We start from the raw sequence: 17,598 nt of genomic DNA, 5'->3' as shown, positions 1-17,598 counted from the left end.
TGTGGAAATCAGCTCATAAATGCATTTAACACTATTTGCTTAATGATATCACTTCAAATTTAAATTGTCTTGTGCTTTTAGTTGGACACAAACTATTCTCAAAGGTATCCAAAATACATCACAGTCCAGAAAAGTCGTTGTTATTTACTTTTCACGTTCACGAATTCCAGATGCCAAATTCATCTGTCTTCAGTGAACTGTAAATGACAGGTTAAAGTCTTTGTCATCGTTTATAAATTTCCACGCGTGATTGTACTCAAATTTGCTATGAAGTTGACTAAATCCTCGTAATATATTTTTTTGTGTACAATACAGAGCGGCGACAATGGCGACGTTAAATAAACTCACGGGTAAAACTACTCAACCGTAATCATAAAAAAATATTCAAAATAACACACATAATTCACCTAAATAAATCAATTGTCTATTACGGTACAACCTGTAAGTACCTACTACTACCCAACCTACTACGACAGTACAATATTGTATATTATATAAAAAAGAGCACAAAAGAAGGCTGGGAGAGTTTCTTGCTTCTTCTATCTCAGAGCGCCATTTGTTTACGAAGCGGTAGTAGTAGTAGTATTAGAAATGACATCAAAAAAGAATTCTAAAGAAATAAATTTTGAGAAAATAAATGCCTTTTAATGCCTTTTTTTTTTCAATTAACCACATATCCATTGTAGTCACTCCATCGAAGGAGGTTGAAAAAATTATACTGGACGATACTTCTAATAAATGTATCTGGTACTCCTACGAATTCTTTAAGTAATTTTATATTCGCAGCATAAAAGGCATTTATTTTCTCAAAATTGATTCCTTTAGAATTCTTTTTGATGTCATTTCTAATAACTACTAGATACTACTACCGCTTCGGAAACAAATGGCGCTCTGAGAGAGAAGAAGCGGCGCAAGAAACTCTCCCAGCATTCTTTTTTTGCGCTCTTTTCAATAAAATTATACAATATTGTACAATCATTTCTATCGCTATAAAATAATCATAATCTAGTCCCAGGCTGTCCGATCATTTAGATATTCAGCAGTGGAGTAATAGGATTTACGATGGAGCCATTTTTTTATAAAACATTTAAATTTATTTATAGATAATGCCCGAACAGTGTCTGGGATTTTCAATCTAAGAAGTAAAAACTCGCGAAGCACAATAATATAGTTTTAGCCATTCACCATATAGTAAAATAAACTGATATTCAATGTATTGGAGATTATTTGCTGCCAGAATTAACGCTATTTGAAACGATTGCAAATTTAAAATTGTTTCAAGATCATCCGAGTTCCAAAATAAAATAAATAATTAAAAGCAAACATTTGGTGTTTATTCGCATTTGCATTCTTTATACAATTCCAATTTGGTTTTGCTTCCATTTTGCAACATTGAGGAGCTTGTGTAGGTTATATGTAAAGTCACTTGAAATTTAATTCTGATGAATAATTTGTGATATAATTTTGTTTATGAAAGATAAGGAAAATTAGCTTGAGAGTCTCATACCCTCATAGTAAGTATTCAGCACTGGTACAATATTATATTCACCAGTGCGAGGCTCTTTTGCACCGGATGCCGGCTAGATTATGGGTACCGCAACGGCGCCTACTTCTGCTTGAAGCAGTATGTAAGTAATAGTGTAAGCATTACTGTGTTTCGGTCTGAAGGGCGCCGTAGCCAGTGAAAATACTGGGCAATAAGTGTTGACTTATGCTCAGAATTTTTAGGTTTTTCAATAACCCTGAGTGGCAGTGCATTGTAATGTGCAGGGCGTATAAATTGCCATCAGCTGAACTTCCTGCTCGTCTCTTCCCTTATTTTAATAAAAAAATATTGCAACAACAGAAAAGTTACAAAATATACCTCAGCTTCTGATAAAGATTACTTGAAGAGGTATTGTGTTGTACGCGTCAGAACACAAGACTTACCTACCGTGGAAAATACATACCTAAGTAATATATTAGCTATTTACGCCAGTTTACTTTGCGAGTGTCATTTTAAGCTAATCCATTCTTAACACTATAGGTGTAAAATCCAGACCCTCATCCATTTGCATCCTTAGAATCTTATAGTTCTTTGGACTTATCCCCAGAAAAGATGGCCACAACCTCGAACAACTGATAGTTACTAGGAAGGTAGACGGACGACGCCCCAGAGGGCGCAGCCCTATAAGATGTACTGACCAAATCCGCACATCTCTGAATACCGGACTTCATGACGAACTGCACGTAGCCAAAGACAGGCACAGATTGCGAACTATTGTCAAATAGTTGAATCCTCAGAGAAATCACGACCGCATCAGCAGAGAGGAATACGACGCGAGGAGTAGGAGTCATTTTAAGATAACAGCGTGGCTCTACCACATTTCATCATCCATTAGTCACCTTTTATAATATCCATGGATCCAAACTGATCCTATTTTACAATCCCCGAATTAAAATCAGCGGTAGGAGTTATATAATATAATGCACTTAATGGTACTATTTTGTTTTAATTTTTAGCCAGATAGCAAGGTTTTGAACAAAGTTAACACAAACATAGAAGACATGACACATCAATAAGTTCAAGGCACTTGAAGCCTGTTCCAAATACTCTCCCATAGACGAAAACTCAGTATCATACCCTCCACAGTTTCTATAGGGTTGATAATATGAGTAGATCAATTTAAAAAAATTAATGTTAGCAGATAAAAACTATGTCTGTGCTAAATACAGAGCGGTGCTTTGTAAACTTATAGTGCCCTAAGATTACTACTATATATAACTCTGGTGGATTCCGTCCTAAACTACGGACCAAGCAGTAACAGTAAGTACATATGTGTCATATTTAGAGCCAAATTATTTTTATCTACACAAAGAAAAAAAAACGAACCTTACATTGTTTCAGAAGTTACTCTAAATTTGAATTAATCCATCTTTTACTATTGAAGGTCATTGTTGCTCAGCGGGCAATGGAGAGGCCTATGTTCGGAGTTTCCCTACGAGATCCTATCTGAAATGAGGAGATCCATAGGATAACCAAAGTCAGCGACATAGCCTAAATGATTGCGAAACTGAAGTGGCAGTGGGCAGGGCACATAGTTCGACGGACAGATGGCCGTTGGGGCAGTAAGGTCCTCGAATGGCGACCACGTACCGGAAGACGCAGTGTTGGTAGGTCCCCCACAAGATGGACCGACGATCTGGTCAAGATCGCCGGAATACGTTGGATGAGGGCAGCGCAGGACCGATCGTCGTGGAAATTTTTGGGGGAGGCCTTTGTCCAGCAGTGAACATCTTTCGGCTGAAATAATGATATTGATGATCGTTTACTACAGTCTAACAGAATAATATCTCATACAATCCTATTCTTTGGATGTTTAAATCATGAATGAAGTATTCATTTCGCCAAAACGGCAATTTCATATTTTAATCCCTATTATGTTTCAGTCAAAGGGTCGAGAGTGCCCAAAAGCGACGGCTTTCAATTGAGAAACTGTACGAATGGTCACAGCCGAAAAAGTACTTATATAATACAACTCACTAGAATAGTTTTAAGCACCGAAAACAAACATAGAAAGCATTGCTTGAAATACAGAAGACAAGGACCATTAAGCAAAGATTTTCGTAAATGATTCTGAGTTATTTATCAATGTAGGCTTGGACATATTGATTAATGATTAACAAAGAGTTCCTTCGGTCGAGACTTGAAAAGCGAGCGTCTTGCTTAAGATATTTCGTGATTAATTGTTATTTTACCATGTCTGCTCCCCATAGACCTGAATATGAAACTTTGAGATATTATCAATGTTATAAAACTTTACAATTTCCTATAGCTAGATTGTATCTTTCCTGCAGCTAGCTTAAAGCTAACTGTTACTGAAATTGTACTTCCAGTATTTACCAGTGGGAGGCTCCTTTGCACAGGATGCCGGCTAGAATATGGGTACCACAACGGCGCCTATTTCTGCCGTGAAGCAGTAATGTGTAAACATTACTGTGTTTCGGTCTGAAGGGCGCCGTACCTAGTGAAATTACTGGGCAAACGAGACTTAATATCTTATGTCTCCAGATGACGAGCGCATTTGTAGTGCCGCTCAAAATTTTTGGGCTTTCCAAGAATCCTGAGCGGCACTGCAATATAATGGGCAGGGCGTATCAATTACCATCATCTGAACGTCCTACTCGTCTCGTCCCGTATTTTCATAAAAAAAAAAATGATGTGTGGTTACGTTTCGTAATACCATACTGTTCGCCATTTTTCTTCCTCTTGCATAGCATAAACCTCACATTCATGACGAAGTAAGGCCGGCCACATAGTACTTCATGGTTGTCCATTGGTATGGGCATTTAAAACGACAGTTTCACTTCACAAACCTTTATGGTTAGGTAATGATAATGCGGTATTTCCGGCATGCGCATGCGACACAACCGCTTTGCTCGGTAGTTCTTCCCTGACTGTATGCTCGGCGCTCGCCCGGCACCCGATGTCAATCACACTTGCACCGCACACTGATTACACCCGAGCCAATACGAGTACTGAATCTTCGTACTCGCTCTTGGCTCGACGTTCTCGACTACGATATATTTTATATACTCCGACCATACAACCATAGAAAGAGGACTGAGATTTATTTCAATAATCATCTGTAAATCAGTTTTAAAACAACATAGAATCGCCCCGTCTACAGTCTAGACCGAAAGGAAGCAAACCTACGGCCGCAAACTCATTTTATTTATTAGAAGTAACCTTCTTTTTTTGGTATCACTATAAATACATATTGAAGTGAAAACTTATTTAGCGGCGTTGAGCACTTTTCTTGGGAGTGGTAGAAAATGATAAACTCGCGTCAGGATACGTGACCCTGACCGAAAACTCGTGAGACAGTCGTTGAAATTATAGATGAAAGTTGATTTTTCTGAGACGTAATCCCATTAATGTAAAATAATTGTAATAGTTCTCATGTTTTAAATTATTTATGTGTAATATAAATTGTCATTTTTGTATTATCGTATACAATAAATGAATATTGTATTTTACCACATAAATGCTAGCATTTTTTGAAATTATAAATGCACAAGGTGAATGATCAAGATTACATTTCTGCCGGCACTCCCGGAGTGCAGACCGTATTTTTTATCACGAATGTTTTCTAACAAGGCTTTATTGTAAACGGTCACGCAATAGGTTGAACTGTTGAATCTCACCACGGACCCCCTATTCGATCCTCGTCAGCCACGTTCCAATGCATTTTTGGTTTTCGAATTCGTATCTTCTTGTCGTCCATTTCCATATAAAAAGTTTCACTAATTTTCTACGCTATCAGCATAGACGACATATATTATTTGCTTCCCAAAAGGTTAAGGTAAAATATTTGTAAAGAAAAATTGCTATAGTGCAACAATCACATTAAATCGAATAATATTTCTGTCAGCGTCTGACGCCCTTTGAGGTCTCTCCTTGTCGTCATTTTTGTCGATGAAAGATTTTTCAATATTTGCTTTCTCCATTTGTTATTTTTACTAACATTCGACACTTTCAACACAACTTGCTTTCTGTATTACATATCACATAAAAGATGAAAAAACGCTTTGAGTCACAACTTTGGTTTGATTGTATATTCGAAATTCAACCTTAGATAAACGATAAGTACCTCTAGATACCAATTTTTTCTTCGTTTTTAATTACATTCTTATTTACATTTTGACTGTTTTATAGTTTAAACATTTTAAAATGAAATTAATAATAGAAATGATAAGCACACGCAGTCTAAAGATGGAACCCAATTAAAGGTCTAAGCCCAAACAACAAACATGATTACACACACCCACTCAATCACTCACAAACACACACACACAGTTTTTAGATTTATTTTAATTGTGGGATAATTATTAAATTAGTTTCTTTTATCATTTTTCTTTATATATATATTTTTATCAAGCTCTTGTAACTGAGACACCTGCCACAACCTGAGAGTTGAACAAAGCATACAAGATTTTATGACGATACGTCACTCGAACGGTTAGCTCAGTTGGCACTGGAACGGAACGCCAGAGGTCGAGGTTCGAGTCCCGCATCGTTTTGTTTTCAAATTTTATATGTGTATTAATCCTAGAAGTGAGGGTTATCTCTTTAAAAACATAACAAATTAAAATTTACTTAATTTAATTAAGTAAAAGGTTATGATTGTTGCTGTGAGCTATTAAAATTAAGTAAAAATAAAATTCCTACTATGGACATTATGAATAAAAACCGACAGAATGAGCTTTGCAATACAAAAGCTGCTTATACAGTTTTAAAATGTAATGCAAATAGGCAACTTGAATGAAGTGCATTTCTATTTCATATTGCAATTTCATTGGAATGGAAGAAATATTAAGCGGTTCCTATAAAAATGCTAGTATTCTTATAGCATAATATTCGAATCTTAAGCCTCATTACTTAGACATTAAATACGACTAGATACACTGTGACAGATGTGAAAACATCGAAAAAAATTGAGGTTGACTGTTAACCTTTATTTTGAGCAATGCACGCACATACAAAATGTCACAAATCGTGAGTGTAAGACATAGCTTGTCACGCGCACTAAACTAATACTCCTGCCTGTTTTCGTCTATTATCTAGCAGCAGCAGGCTCTATCTAGACGTATAATATTGAAACGCTTTTTACACAAATTATCTTGCCCCAAATTAGGCATATATAGCCTGTGTTATGGGTTGCAAGACAACGATATATTTAGTACAATATACTTACTTAAACATACATACATATAAACATACAAATTAACATACATATAAACATCCATGACACGGAAACAAACATCAATATTCATCATATAAATGCTTGCACCTACCGGGATTCGAACCCGGGACCTCTAGCTTAGTAGGTACGATCGCTAACCACCACGTATAAATTATCTAAGCATAATTATAAGAAAGGGTTTGTATGTTAAGTCAAACATGTTGACTCGTAACCCTGATATGAGTAATTCCATTGAAAGTAGCCTCCGGTATATATTATAGGAATCTTTGGAGAGTTCCAGTGGATATTTCAGCTCATTTCAAAAATTAAACACATCTTAAAAACAAATGAATAAAACTACAACAAACTTTTAAGACAAATTTAGAATTATTAAGGTTATACAAATTAAATTTGTAACCAAAATTTATGAACGATGCGGGGCTCGAATCCCGTTGACCGTTCTTTCCAACTGAGCCAACCGTTCGATTGATGGATGGGACGTAAATATTGGTATAACTTGTTCTACTATCAGGTTGTAGTTCCATCATCACCATTATCAGTTGGAAAGAGCGCTAGGACTGAACCCGAGAGGTCCCGGGTTCGAGTCCCGCATCGTTCATAATTTTTGGTAACATATTTAATATGCATAATTATTATTCCCACTGAGGGATATTACTTCGAAAATAACAAATTATTAATGTTCAAAATTTAGTATAAAGTGTATTAAGTATCATACAATACTTGACTTTTTGAAAGTTTGGTGAATTAAATGTGAGTTATCTATCTATAGTATAGTATCTTTATTATTTTTAAGTTTTTTTTTGTATTTTATTAATTTTAATGTAAAATAACACGAAGCGTGTCAAGATGCCACGCAAACAAGCATCCAATAGTTGCCGTAATAAAAAAGCTATTGTTCTTAGGTAGTGCGGTATCAAGTTGGAACGCAGCGGAGAAAAATCCTTAATCTAAAATATGTGACATGGTAGAAAATAATTTTTAAGAAACACAAATTCCACCTTCTCACGACACGCTACAAGTTAGGATATCATCCCCACCATCTGGATGTGTGGCGGTCCTCCACAGTGCGGTTTTCAAGGAGCTTTCTTCCTCGTACTACAACGCTGTGGAATGAGCTTCCTTGTGCGGTTTTTCCAGGACGATACGACATGGGTACCTTCAAAAAAAGCGCGTACACCTTCCTTAAAGGCCGGCAACGCTCTTGTGATTCCTCTGGTGTTGCAAGAGAATGTGGGCTCGTTTGTCCTCCTATTCCATAAAAAAAAATGTTCAATTATGTATGGAAATTATAAATAGTTTCCAATACATACCTAGATACTAACATTATATCTATGAAGATTAAATATACTTATAATTCTTCTGTATGTGTGTTGACGGTGACCGATTTGAATTAAATTTTCTGTGTGTGTTCGAGGTATATAGATTCGAGGATGGTTTAAATTCACAATTGAACTAACTCCTAATTGGCTGGACTGATTTTGATGATTTTTAGAGTGTTCCAGTGAATTTGAGATTGGTTTAGATTCTCAATACAGTCGACATATAATTCTCCTGCGTATGTTAGTGATCTCCTCCTAACGTCTGGACTGATTTTATCAAATTTAACACGTGTGTACAGGACAACGTCTGTGGGTCCGCTAGTTATTTATATATTATGTTCTGTGTTTAACTATATTATAATTATACTAGCTGATCCAGCAAACGTTGTATTGCCGATATTAAAATCGCGATACAAAAGTAACTGTTGATCGTAGATGGGTGAAAATTTAAAGTTGTATATATTTTTTAATGCTCACTCATAATCAAACAAATTAAAAAAAGTATGTCAAAAAAATAAAAAAAAAATCGTGTGGACCACCCTTAACATTTGGGGACAAGGGGGATGAAAAATAGATGTTGTCCGATTCTCAGACCTACCCAATATGCACTCAAAATTTCATGAGAATCGGTCATCCGTTTCGGAGGAGTTCAATGTTTAACACCATGACACGAGAATTTTATATATTATATACTTAATTATTTGTAGTCCTAATTATGAACTAAACAATTATCTTGAAATCAAATAAAAAAAGTATTTAAATAAGACTATGTATTTAATATCACATCAAAATAATCGCCTAGTGGCAAATGACGAAACATTACGTAATCTGCCGACCATTTCGATAAAATCATTTGGAGTTCTCTCGTCTTAACATCCAATAAAAAATACTCATTAGGTGCGAGACGCTTGGTTGAACTTCGCAAGATTAGTGATGAGCAATGGTTTATTCACTTCACAATTCGATTGGGTTCAAACTGATCACCACATACTAATACTAAACTATATCTTATATTACACAAATTGTTTACTTTAATTATTATATTATTAGTGAATTTATTTAAGAAAGAAAACAGGCTCGACTTTATTCGGCTTTAATAATAAAGACAATAATATTAGAAAAACACGATAATCCACGAACAAAAACAACAATATAGTCTGCATAACAACAACATTGATAAAATGTTTATACTTCTCTCCGGCTCTCCATTTATTAGTGTAGATACACTTATAAATGGAGAGCCGTTTTTTTCTTCGGTTATACTGTGAAAACTACTGAACCGATCGGAATAATAATTAAACCATAAGATGCAGCGTCGTTCGGAGAAGTTATACGATATGTTGGTCATTACTTAACTATATATTTGCAATACACATAATTCAGTCAATGACAATTAATAATAAATAAATAATAAGTCTGAAAAATCAAATACTCGGAGCGGCGGAGTAATTTTAATAGCAACGGCACCGTTTAAACTGAAACATTGAAATGCTTATATATTATTTCACCACGACGTAAAAAAAACAAATAAGTCATGTATGTGAACTCATATCGCTCAAGGTCGCCGGCATTTAGTGTCGCCTTAAAGTATCTCGCCAATTGCGAAGACAGAAACTTAAACCTTAATCCCAAGAAACGTTTGTACGAAGTCAGTATTTTATGTAAAGGCTTCTTCAATCTTGATTAGAACAAACATCGTGGTGTTATGTTATTACTCAGATAGAGCCTCATGCTACGGACAGCAGGCCAGATTTATTACTTTAGTGTGCATGACCAGCTACTTCTTACATTCGTATATCACTTTGTGTTAGTGTGCGTGCATTTCTGAAAATATTCGTTAACAGTTCGACGTTTTTTCGACATACTCACAGCAGTGAAAGTCTATCTAGATATCCGTATAAGTTATCTAAGTTTTTATTTAACCACTCTCAGTACAATAGAACTCCAGCTTAAGGCGAAGGGTAAACAGAAAACATGCAGACAAGGTGTTTTTTGACAAGTTTTGTGGTGAAAATATAGGATTTGGAGCTATGAACACTATTTTATCCTGTTACACATAGCCTTAAGTCTTACTTGTAGGTTGCTAATGCTTATTTTTGGTTAAAGTTAGCACTCCAGAGCTATTATGAACTACCAGTTTTCTTTGCAGTTAAATAAGTTTTTTCTCGGCATCATGCATTTGTTTAGTAAACTACTATCATAAAGTTGTCCTTATAGATTTTACTTTTTTATGTAGGTACATTTATTCAGAATAGTAATCAATAATGAGGATTGTAAGCAATTAAGCAGTTTGCGCCTGTTATAATGTTACATTTTCGATCCAAGAATTTTGAAAATATTGGCTTTGTTACATAGGAGCCGTGAACTCATATCGCTCAAGGTCGCCGGCATTTAGTGTCGCCTTAAAGTATCTCGCCAATTGCGAAAACAGAATCTTAAACCTTAATCCCAAGAAACTGTAGTGATCTCGAAGCAAATTAGTGTACCTAACATGATTGGCGGTTACTTTAAATTCGTTGGATCGAAATGCCACTAAAGCGTTTTCCAATAACATTATTTTCGTTCTTCGATCCGCTCTTTATGAAAGTGCCTTCTACTTAGTAAAATGAGAGTATTATAGAATGTCGGATTTAAAACCGTCTAAAGGGCACAACGACTTGTAAACACGACCTTTATTTAACTTACAAAATATAAGTAAGTTTTAATACAATACACGGAAAACGTACAAGAGGCTTACGTGATGGTAGGATTCACTTGATAGAGGGAATTGATGTGAGCTAGGTTATGCCGTGAAGCAGTAATATGCAAACATTATTGTGTTTCGGTTGGATAGGAGCTGGTGAAATGACTGGGCAAATGAGACTTAACATTCTTCTCAAGGTGACGGGCGCAATTATTGTAGTGCCGCTCAGAATTTATGGTTTGAAACAAAAACGCTGAATGGTACTGCGTTGTAATAGGGAGGGGGTCACTTACCTACAAGTAGGAGGCTCCTTTGCCTTTATGGGTACCACAACGGCGCCTAATTCTGCCGTGAAGCAGTAATGTGTAAACATTATTGTGTTTCGGTTGGATAGGAGCCGTAGCTAGTGAAATTACTGGGCAAATGAGACTTAACATCTTAATGTCTCAAGGTGACGAGCGCAATTGTAGTGCCGCTCAGAATATTTGGTTTTTTCAAGAATCCTGAGCGGCACTGCATTGTAATGGACAGGGCGAAATAATTAGCATCAGCTGAACGTCGTGCTCGTCTCGTCCCTTATATTCATTTAAAGCTACAGATAAATGTCTATCGCTATATTTTCTCATAAATAGTAGCTCGGATATAGAAATGGCTTAAATTATGTTAGTGTTAGTGGCAGAAAAAGTTTGGTTTCGTGTGGTTCAAAAACAGTGAAGGCAGTTTCCATGCTTTGAAACTGAAGACCTATCGAAACTATTAATCAAACATCTCTCGAAGTTCAACAACATATGGATTGCTTTTTTATATGAATAGACTGGAATTTTTATAGACGATCAATAATGTTTTATACACAAATAGCATTTGAAAACAAAATTTTATGAACGATGTGGGACTCGAACCCACGACCTCTGGCGTTCCGTGCCAGTGCTCTGCCAACTGAACTAACCGTTCGAGTGACGTATCGTCATAAAATCTTGTATGCTTTGTTCAACACTCAGGTTGTGGCTTCATCCACAGGATCTACTTTACAGTTGATAACCTGCTCAACCCCAATATTTGCATATTAAGTTATTGACTTGAGATGTCGTTCTTGTAAATCTAAACAATTTGTTATGTTTTTAACGCCAGTGGTCGTGGGTTCGAGTCCCCCATCGTTCAAAAAATTTTGTTTTTCAAATTTTATTTCTGTAAAATATTTATTTAGTTGAGGTTACGTATGTTTAATTTAGACCCCGATTCAGACAGTGACAGTTGACACACGACTAAGGAGAAAAGTGTGCTTACATTTTCTTTAAGCAAACTTTTGCTGTTCTTCTATCAGACTGCGAATGATATGTCCTTTTATGAGTATAAAACGTCATTGTAGACGATAAATAAACGGAAAAATCTACGTACAGAGATATTTCCCTAAATTAGTAGCAGGCCAAAACACCGGAAAAATAGCTGGAAATGTTTCACATTCCATGAAAGCCTGTCCGAAATCAAATTTCATATCGATTCCTTTAGGAGAGAGACAGCTATTGGCGTTGAAACGGACGAGCGTTCCTATCAAATGATTTTTACTCATTTTCTCTCTTTTCCGATTAAACTTGGGCTTGATTACTTACTAAGGCAAAAAGGTTTATCTCCGGGAAGTTTGCTTTTATTGTGAGTCAAAAGTTTTGCTTGTTCCAGTACTTATTATATTCTATTAAATCTTGTTGATTGAAAATCTTATTGACTTATATATTGGGGTAAGATTGATTACTTCTATGCTTAACAATGACAACTATGACAAATACTATCTTTAACTCATTTCATCTGCAGTCCCCCTGAAAACGAGATCTAGGGAGGTCTTGAAACGTCGGGTGTAACTAAAATAGAAACGTAACTTTTACGCAAAAATCTAATGTAAAAACAGTTACAATCACACGCGTTATAATCCTTTAAAAGTGTTTTATTTAAATGTGTAACACTCGCGTTAATTAAATAAAATACTATATTTGAATCTGATATTTCGATTCAATTGGTGTATTAAGAATTTTAATACTGAGGATAGTTTTAGACTAGCGCAAGCATGGAAACCTGTGATCTCTCTATGGTCGTAAGAAGTGTGTTTCATGAATTAAGTAATCAAAGACCGAAACAAATAAGGCTGAGACTTTGCTTTTTACGTAAAACTTAGCTTAGTGTAAGCTTATCATAATCTTTGATTTCATTTTTATAGTTATTCGGCAGCTCAAATAATGTAGACCTTAAGCTAAGGCATCCCAATGCAAAAGTCAAGTTCGTGTTTTAACGTAAGTAAAGTTTGTGCAAAGTCTAAGTACGCTGTATAATCACCGAATTCCACTTTCGCACGACACGACAAAAAGTAGGATATCATCCTCATCATCAACACTTTTTTGTATGTACTTAGCCTTATATACCTCAAAGTTTGACATAGTAAAATGTGGATAGCGTATCTGACTACAATTTTATTATAGACCAGGGTCGATAATTTTTGAAACCAAAAAAAATTACAGCAGGATGAAATCCATTGGTTAAGGACGAGAATATAACAAAAATTAAGGGAAATATAAATTACGGGCGATCTGAGGTCGGGAAGTGGAAAAGGGGGGGTGTTTTAGGGTAAAAAATGGTTTATCTCGATTTCCGGCAAAACTACAAGTCCTATGGCAAAAAGTGAATTGGCAAAGTTGTATGTAATAAAGAGATCTACAACTTTTGTAATTACACTTTTTTCACATAACCTCAAAATTTAGGTGAAAAATTCAAAAAACCATGTTTTTGGTTTTTTATTTCTTTTTCAAAAAAAAAAATTTTCTACGAAATTTGGTGAAAGCTTACCTTATTATGTCCCAAATACACTGTAATTTATTTGATTTAAAATATTTATTTTTTCGCCTTATTTTAACTTAATATCAAAAAAGGACCCTAATTTTCCTAAAATTCCTCTGGTTATTGCTCCTGTAATCCGTACGCTCGTTTGTTGAAAGAAAGAGTTGAAAATATACATCAGGATATATATTAATTCATTAATTTACAAAAGTAATTTAATATGATCTAACTATATAATATATTTTACAGATAGCTGTGGTCCTTGCCGAACATCGAAAGTAAGTACATTAGTACACACATGTAACAAATACGTAAGTAAGACACACAAATAAAAAACAACAAATTGTTAAGATTAACAAGAGTGACATCTCAAGTCAATTTCCTAATATACAGTAGAGTAGATCAACTATCAACTGTAAAGTAGATCCTGTAGATGAAGCCACAACCTGAGAGTTGAACAAAGTATACAAGATTTTAAGTTTACGTTACATAAGATTACGTTGTTTTATCAAAGTCTCTCGAACGGTTAGCTCAGTTGAGAGAACACTCGCACGGAACGCGAGAGGTCGTGGGTTCGAGTCCCGCATCGTTCATAAAATGTGAAAGTGTTCAGAAGTGAGGATTATCACTTTAATATACTTATAACTTTACTTTAACATAACAAATTACGTTATTAAGATATAATTCTGATGTAAATTGTTACTATTGTATCTATACAACTATTTAATATTAGCCAACAGTAACATAATTCATAAATTCTAATAATCTAGTTAAGGTATTTCATTTTAAACTTATGAGTATCAATAAATTATTTTAATAAGCAAATTTATTACTACTACATATAATACAAAACGTAGTAACAGTAATTGGTAACAATTTTACTCAAATTTTAAATATAAAATTAAGTTAAAAAACTACTTCTCAATTAAATATTCTTAGTTGAGTAAGTTATGAAACCACGGTAAAAGTAAAACTTTTTTTCACATTATAGACATTTAATTAAAAATTTTTGGAATAATATTCCACTAGCTGTGTCGTTGTTTACCAAAAGCAAATAAAACTTTCAATTTAATAAATAACAACATTTACATTAAACACTGACAAAAACAAACAAAATAGCGTGGAGCACTGGCACAAATAAGTAATAGTCGCCACCCGACCGTCACGCGACATGCAACACACAGAGGAAAAAGTTTGAGACGATGTAATAAAAGTTTCACTTTAAAAACTAAATAAATTACAAAAAAAGAAACTCGATAAAGTTATGAATATAGGAGGTGCATCAACCCTTTATTTATTCACAGTACACACACTGTAATATGATCCTGCTCGGCGATCACCCGGTGCCCTATCTCGACCGCACTCGCACCGCACGCCGATAACACCAGTACGAGTACTCTCTCGTGGCTCGACGTTCTTCATTACAACCTGCAGGCCTGTGTTACGCCCCGTGCAGGTAGCGAAATCGAAAGTATGTGTAGCGGCCTCTACACTGTAGGCCAGTCAGTAGGAACTCTTTTTTTTTATGGAATATGAGGACAAACGAGCGTACGGGTCACCTGTTGTTAAGTGATCATCGCCGCCCACAATCTCTTGCAACACCAGAGGAATCACAGCGTTGCCGGCCTTTAAGGAAGGTGTACGCGCTTTTTTTGAAGATACCCATGTCGTATCATCCCGGAAACACCGCACAAGGAAGCTCATTCCACAGCTTTGTAGTACGTGGAAGAAAGCTCCTTGAATACTGCACTGTGGAGGACCGCCACATGACCGGTGGGGATTATATCCTAACTTGTGGCGTGTCGTGCGAAGGTGGAATCACGAGCGATTCGCGAGCGAGTATATATTCCTTGCTACGACTAAAACAATTTCCTCGAACGAGCAATCTGGTATCGTATCATCGACAAATATCGCAACCTTATTCCTAAACTGTTGCATAACAAAATTATTTAAAATTAGAACAAAGTAACAATGTCTAGCTCAAGGTCGTTTATTGTTAAAGCATTTTATTCCTTTCAAAGCTCTCAAGCACATCCTTATCGCCCCAAAATCGAGGCTGCGAATCATTTCTTTACAACTTCGTACAAAACACGTAGGTAGTACTGAGCGAGTAAACATTCGGAGCAACACCATCAACCTCAATTCGCGTATTTTATAGGGATTTTAGGGGGATTTTATTTCCATTGAAACGGGGACATTTTAAACTGTGTCCCAAAAAGGAACGAATTGCTTACAAATCGTAAAACACCTTTATGTTAATTTTATTAGCAATTCAGCGTATGGGTTGAATGTACGATACACAATGCCCTAATATGGTTTTAATAGGGACACAAAGGGTTTGGTTACCATTCTGGCGTGAACATTAATTGTTTAGAAATACTCTCATTTAATTATCATTGTGGATGATAACAAATAATGGTTCCATTTTTAATAATACACTACTCAACAACGTCTAAGCCTCAGAAACAATTACAAACTTTTTCGTATATGTAAGCCTTTTTATAAAGAGTCTGCCACATAAAAATAAGACAATAAAAGCATGATAAAATAGTGTTCTTAATTCAAATTTTTTAAAATGTTAGACCTCAATATTACCACAACTTTGAATTAATTGACATCAAAGGAAACAAGTTTTCAGATCAAATATTATGATTTTTTTTAGTTATATTATTGAAATCAGATAGTATTATTTTTAATCCTACAAAACATATCCCTCTGCCGACCACAGGACGAATGAACAACGACGAATTAGCATAAACATTACCGAAATGTGAACACAATCTGCTTTGCGATTAAGTCCAGAATACATCAACATAAAATTACATAATCATCCATAAATAATGGACTTTTCGCAACACATTTTTTGTGCATTTGTATTTGGTTCCAAAATTTTTGGGATAGGTACTTATAATTGATATATTCTAATATATTTACATTTTTTAATTAATTTCATAAAAGTATTACGAATAAGTATTCAATGCGAAACTAATCCATACTTGTATATGTTTTCAAATCAAAATCACTTTAAATTAAGTTTTTTGTCCTTAAATAAACATATATAAATATTGTCGCATAGCAACGTTTCGACGTATATGACGAGAGTTGTCAAACGTCATATCGTGCAGCAACGTACATGACGAGAGTTGTCAAACTTCAAGACATTGATAATTTCAACAGCTCCGTCAGCAATACTCGTAGCTTTAGCGTAGAAGTTTTTACTTTAGACGCTGTAGACCCGGGTTCGATACACCTACCAGAGTATGGAATTTTTTGGGTTTTGTAAAGTTAATGGAAATTTTTAGTAAGTTCAGGATCAAATCGAACAGAAAAAATGGGATGGAAAATGTGTAAGCGGGATAAAAATAGTTAAAAGAATTTTCTGGTACAATTTAAATTAAAAGATGGAATGGGAGAATCATTTTGAAAATAGAATAGATCCGGGGGTATATAAGCCGTACTAAGCGTGGCCTACGGCAGTTCTAGTTCTGACTCGAAAGTGTAAAGAAGAAGAAGAAGAAAAGAAGAAGTAGTGAAAAGAGGAAGTATTCCAAGAAGAAGAAGATAGAAGAGACTTAGTGTTCGATGCGGTGTGACGCGTTAAAGGTATCGCCGCCGACAAGAGGACAGCGGCAGACCGGCGAAGTGCATGTTCAGAAAAGTGAACGCAAATAAAGACACGTTTCTACAAGCAGAGTATTATTTCCAATCCCTGACCCACTCCCGTGTCAATATGTAGGCGTAAATGACTTATGAATTTCAAAAACTTACTTTTTTTCACACCTCGATTAAAAGTTGTCTTTTAGTCCCTGGTACGAGAGAAAAAAGTGGCCGATTCTCTCCCGACAAGACGAACACCACCGCCACATCGTAAAGCAAATGAGAAAAAGTAGCAAGAAACTGATTGCCACTCTTTTAAATCAACATTTACATCTTCTTCGTTTTTTAAATCATTGTTTTACTATAGGTGTCCTTTTTCTTACAAAATAGGTACTATGTCTTGGCGATAGTATGTTACTTGCTTTGAACCTTA

General features: G+C 35.3%; 1 protein-coding gene across 1 annotated transcript in view; it reads left to right on the top strand.

The window, feature by feature from the left end:
* LOC126974105 (G-protein coupled receptor moody-like) overlaps positions 1-17,598 on the top strand; it is a 134,398-nt gene that overhangs the window by 70,634 nt on the left and 46,166 nt on the right. Inside the window, exon 2 of the mRNA XM_050821521.1 lies at positions 13,818-13,846. The gene's annotated coding sequence lies outside the window, so the exon portion shown is untranslated. The remainder of the gene's footprint in view (positions 1-13,817; positions 13,847-17,598) is intronic.

The sequence above is a fragment of the Leptidea sinapis genome, chromosome 31 (assembly GCF_905404315.1).
Source record: "Leptidea sinapis chromosome 31, ilLepSina1.1, whole genome shotgun sequence".
In the NCBI taxonomy this organism is placed as follows: Eukaryota; Metazoa; Arthropoda; class Insecta; order Lepidoptera; family Pieridae; genus Leptidea; species Leptidea sinapis.
This window is presented reverse-complemented; position numbering and strand designations above follow the sequence as displayed.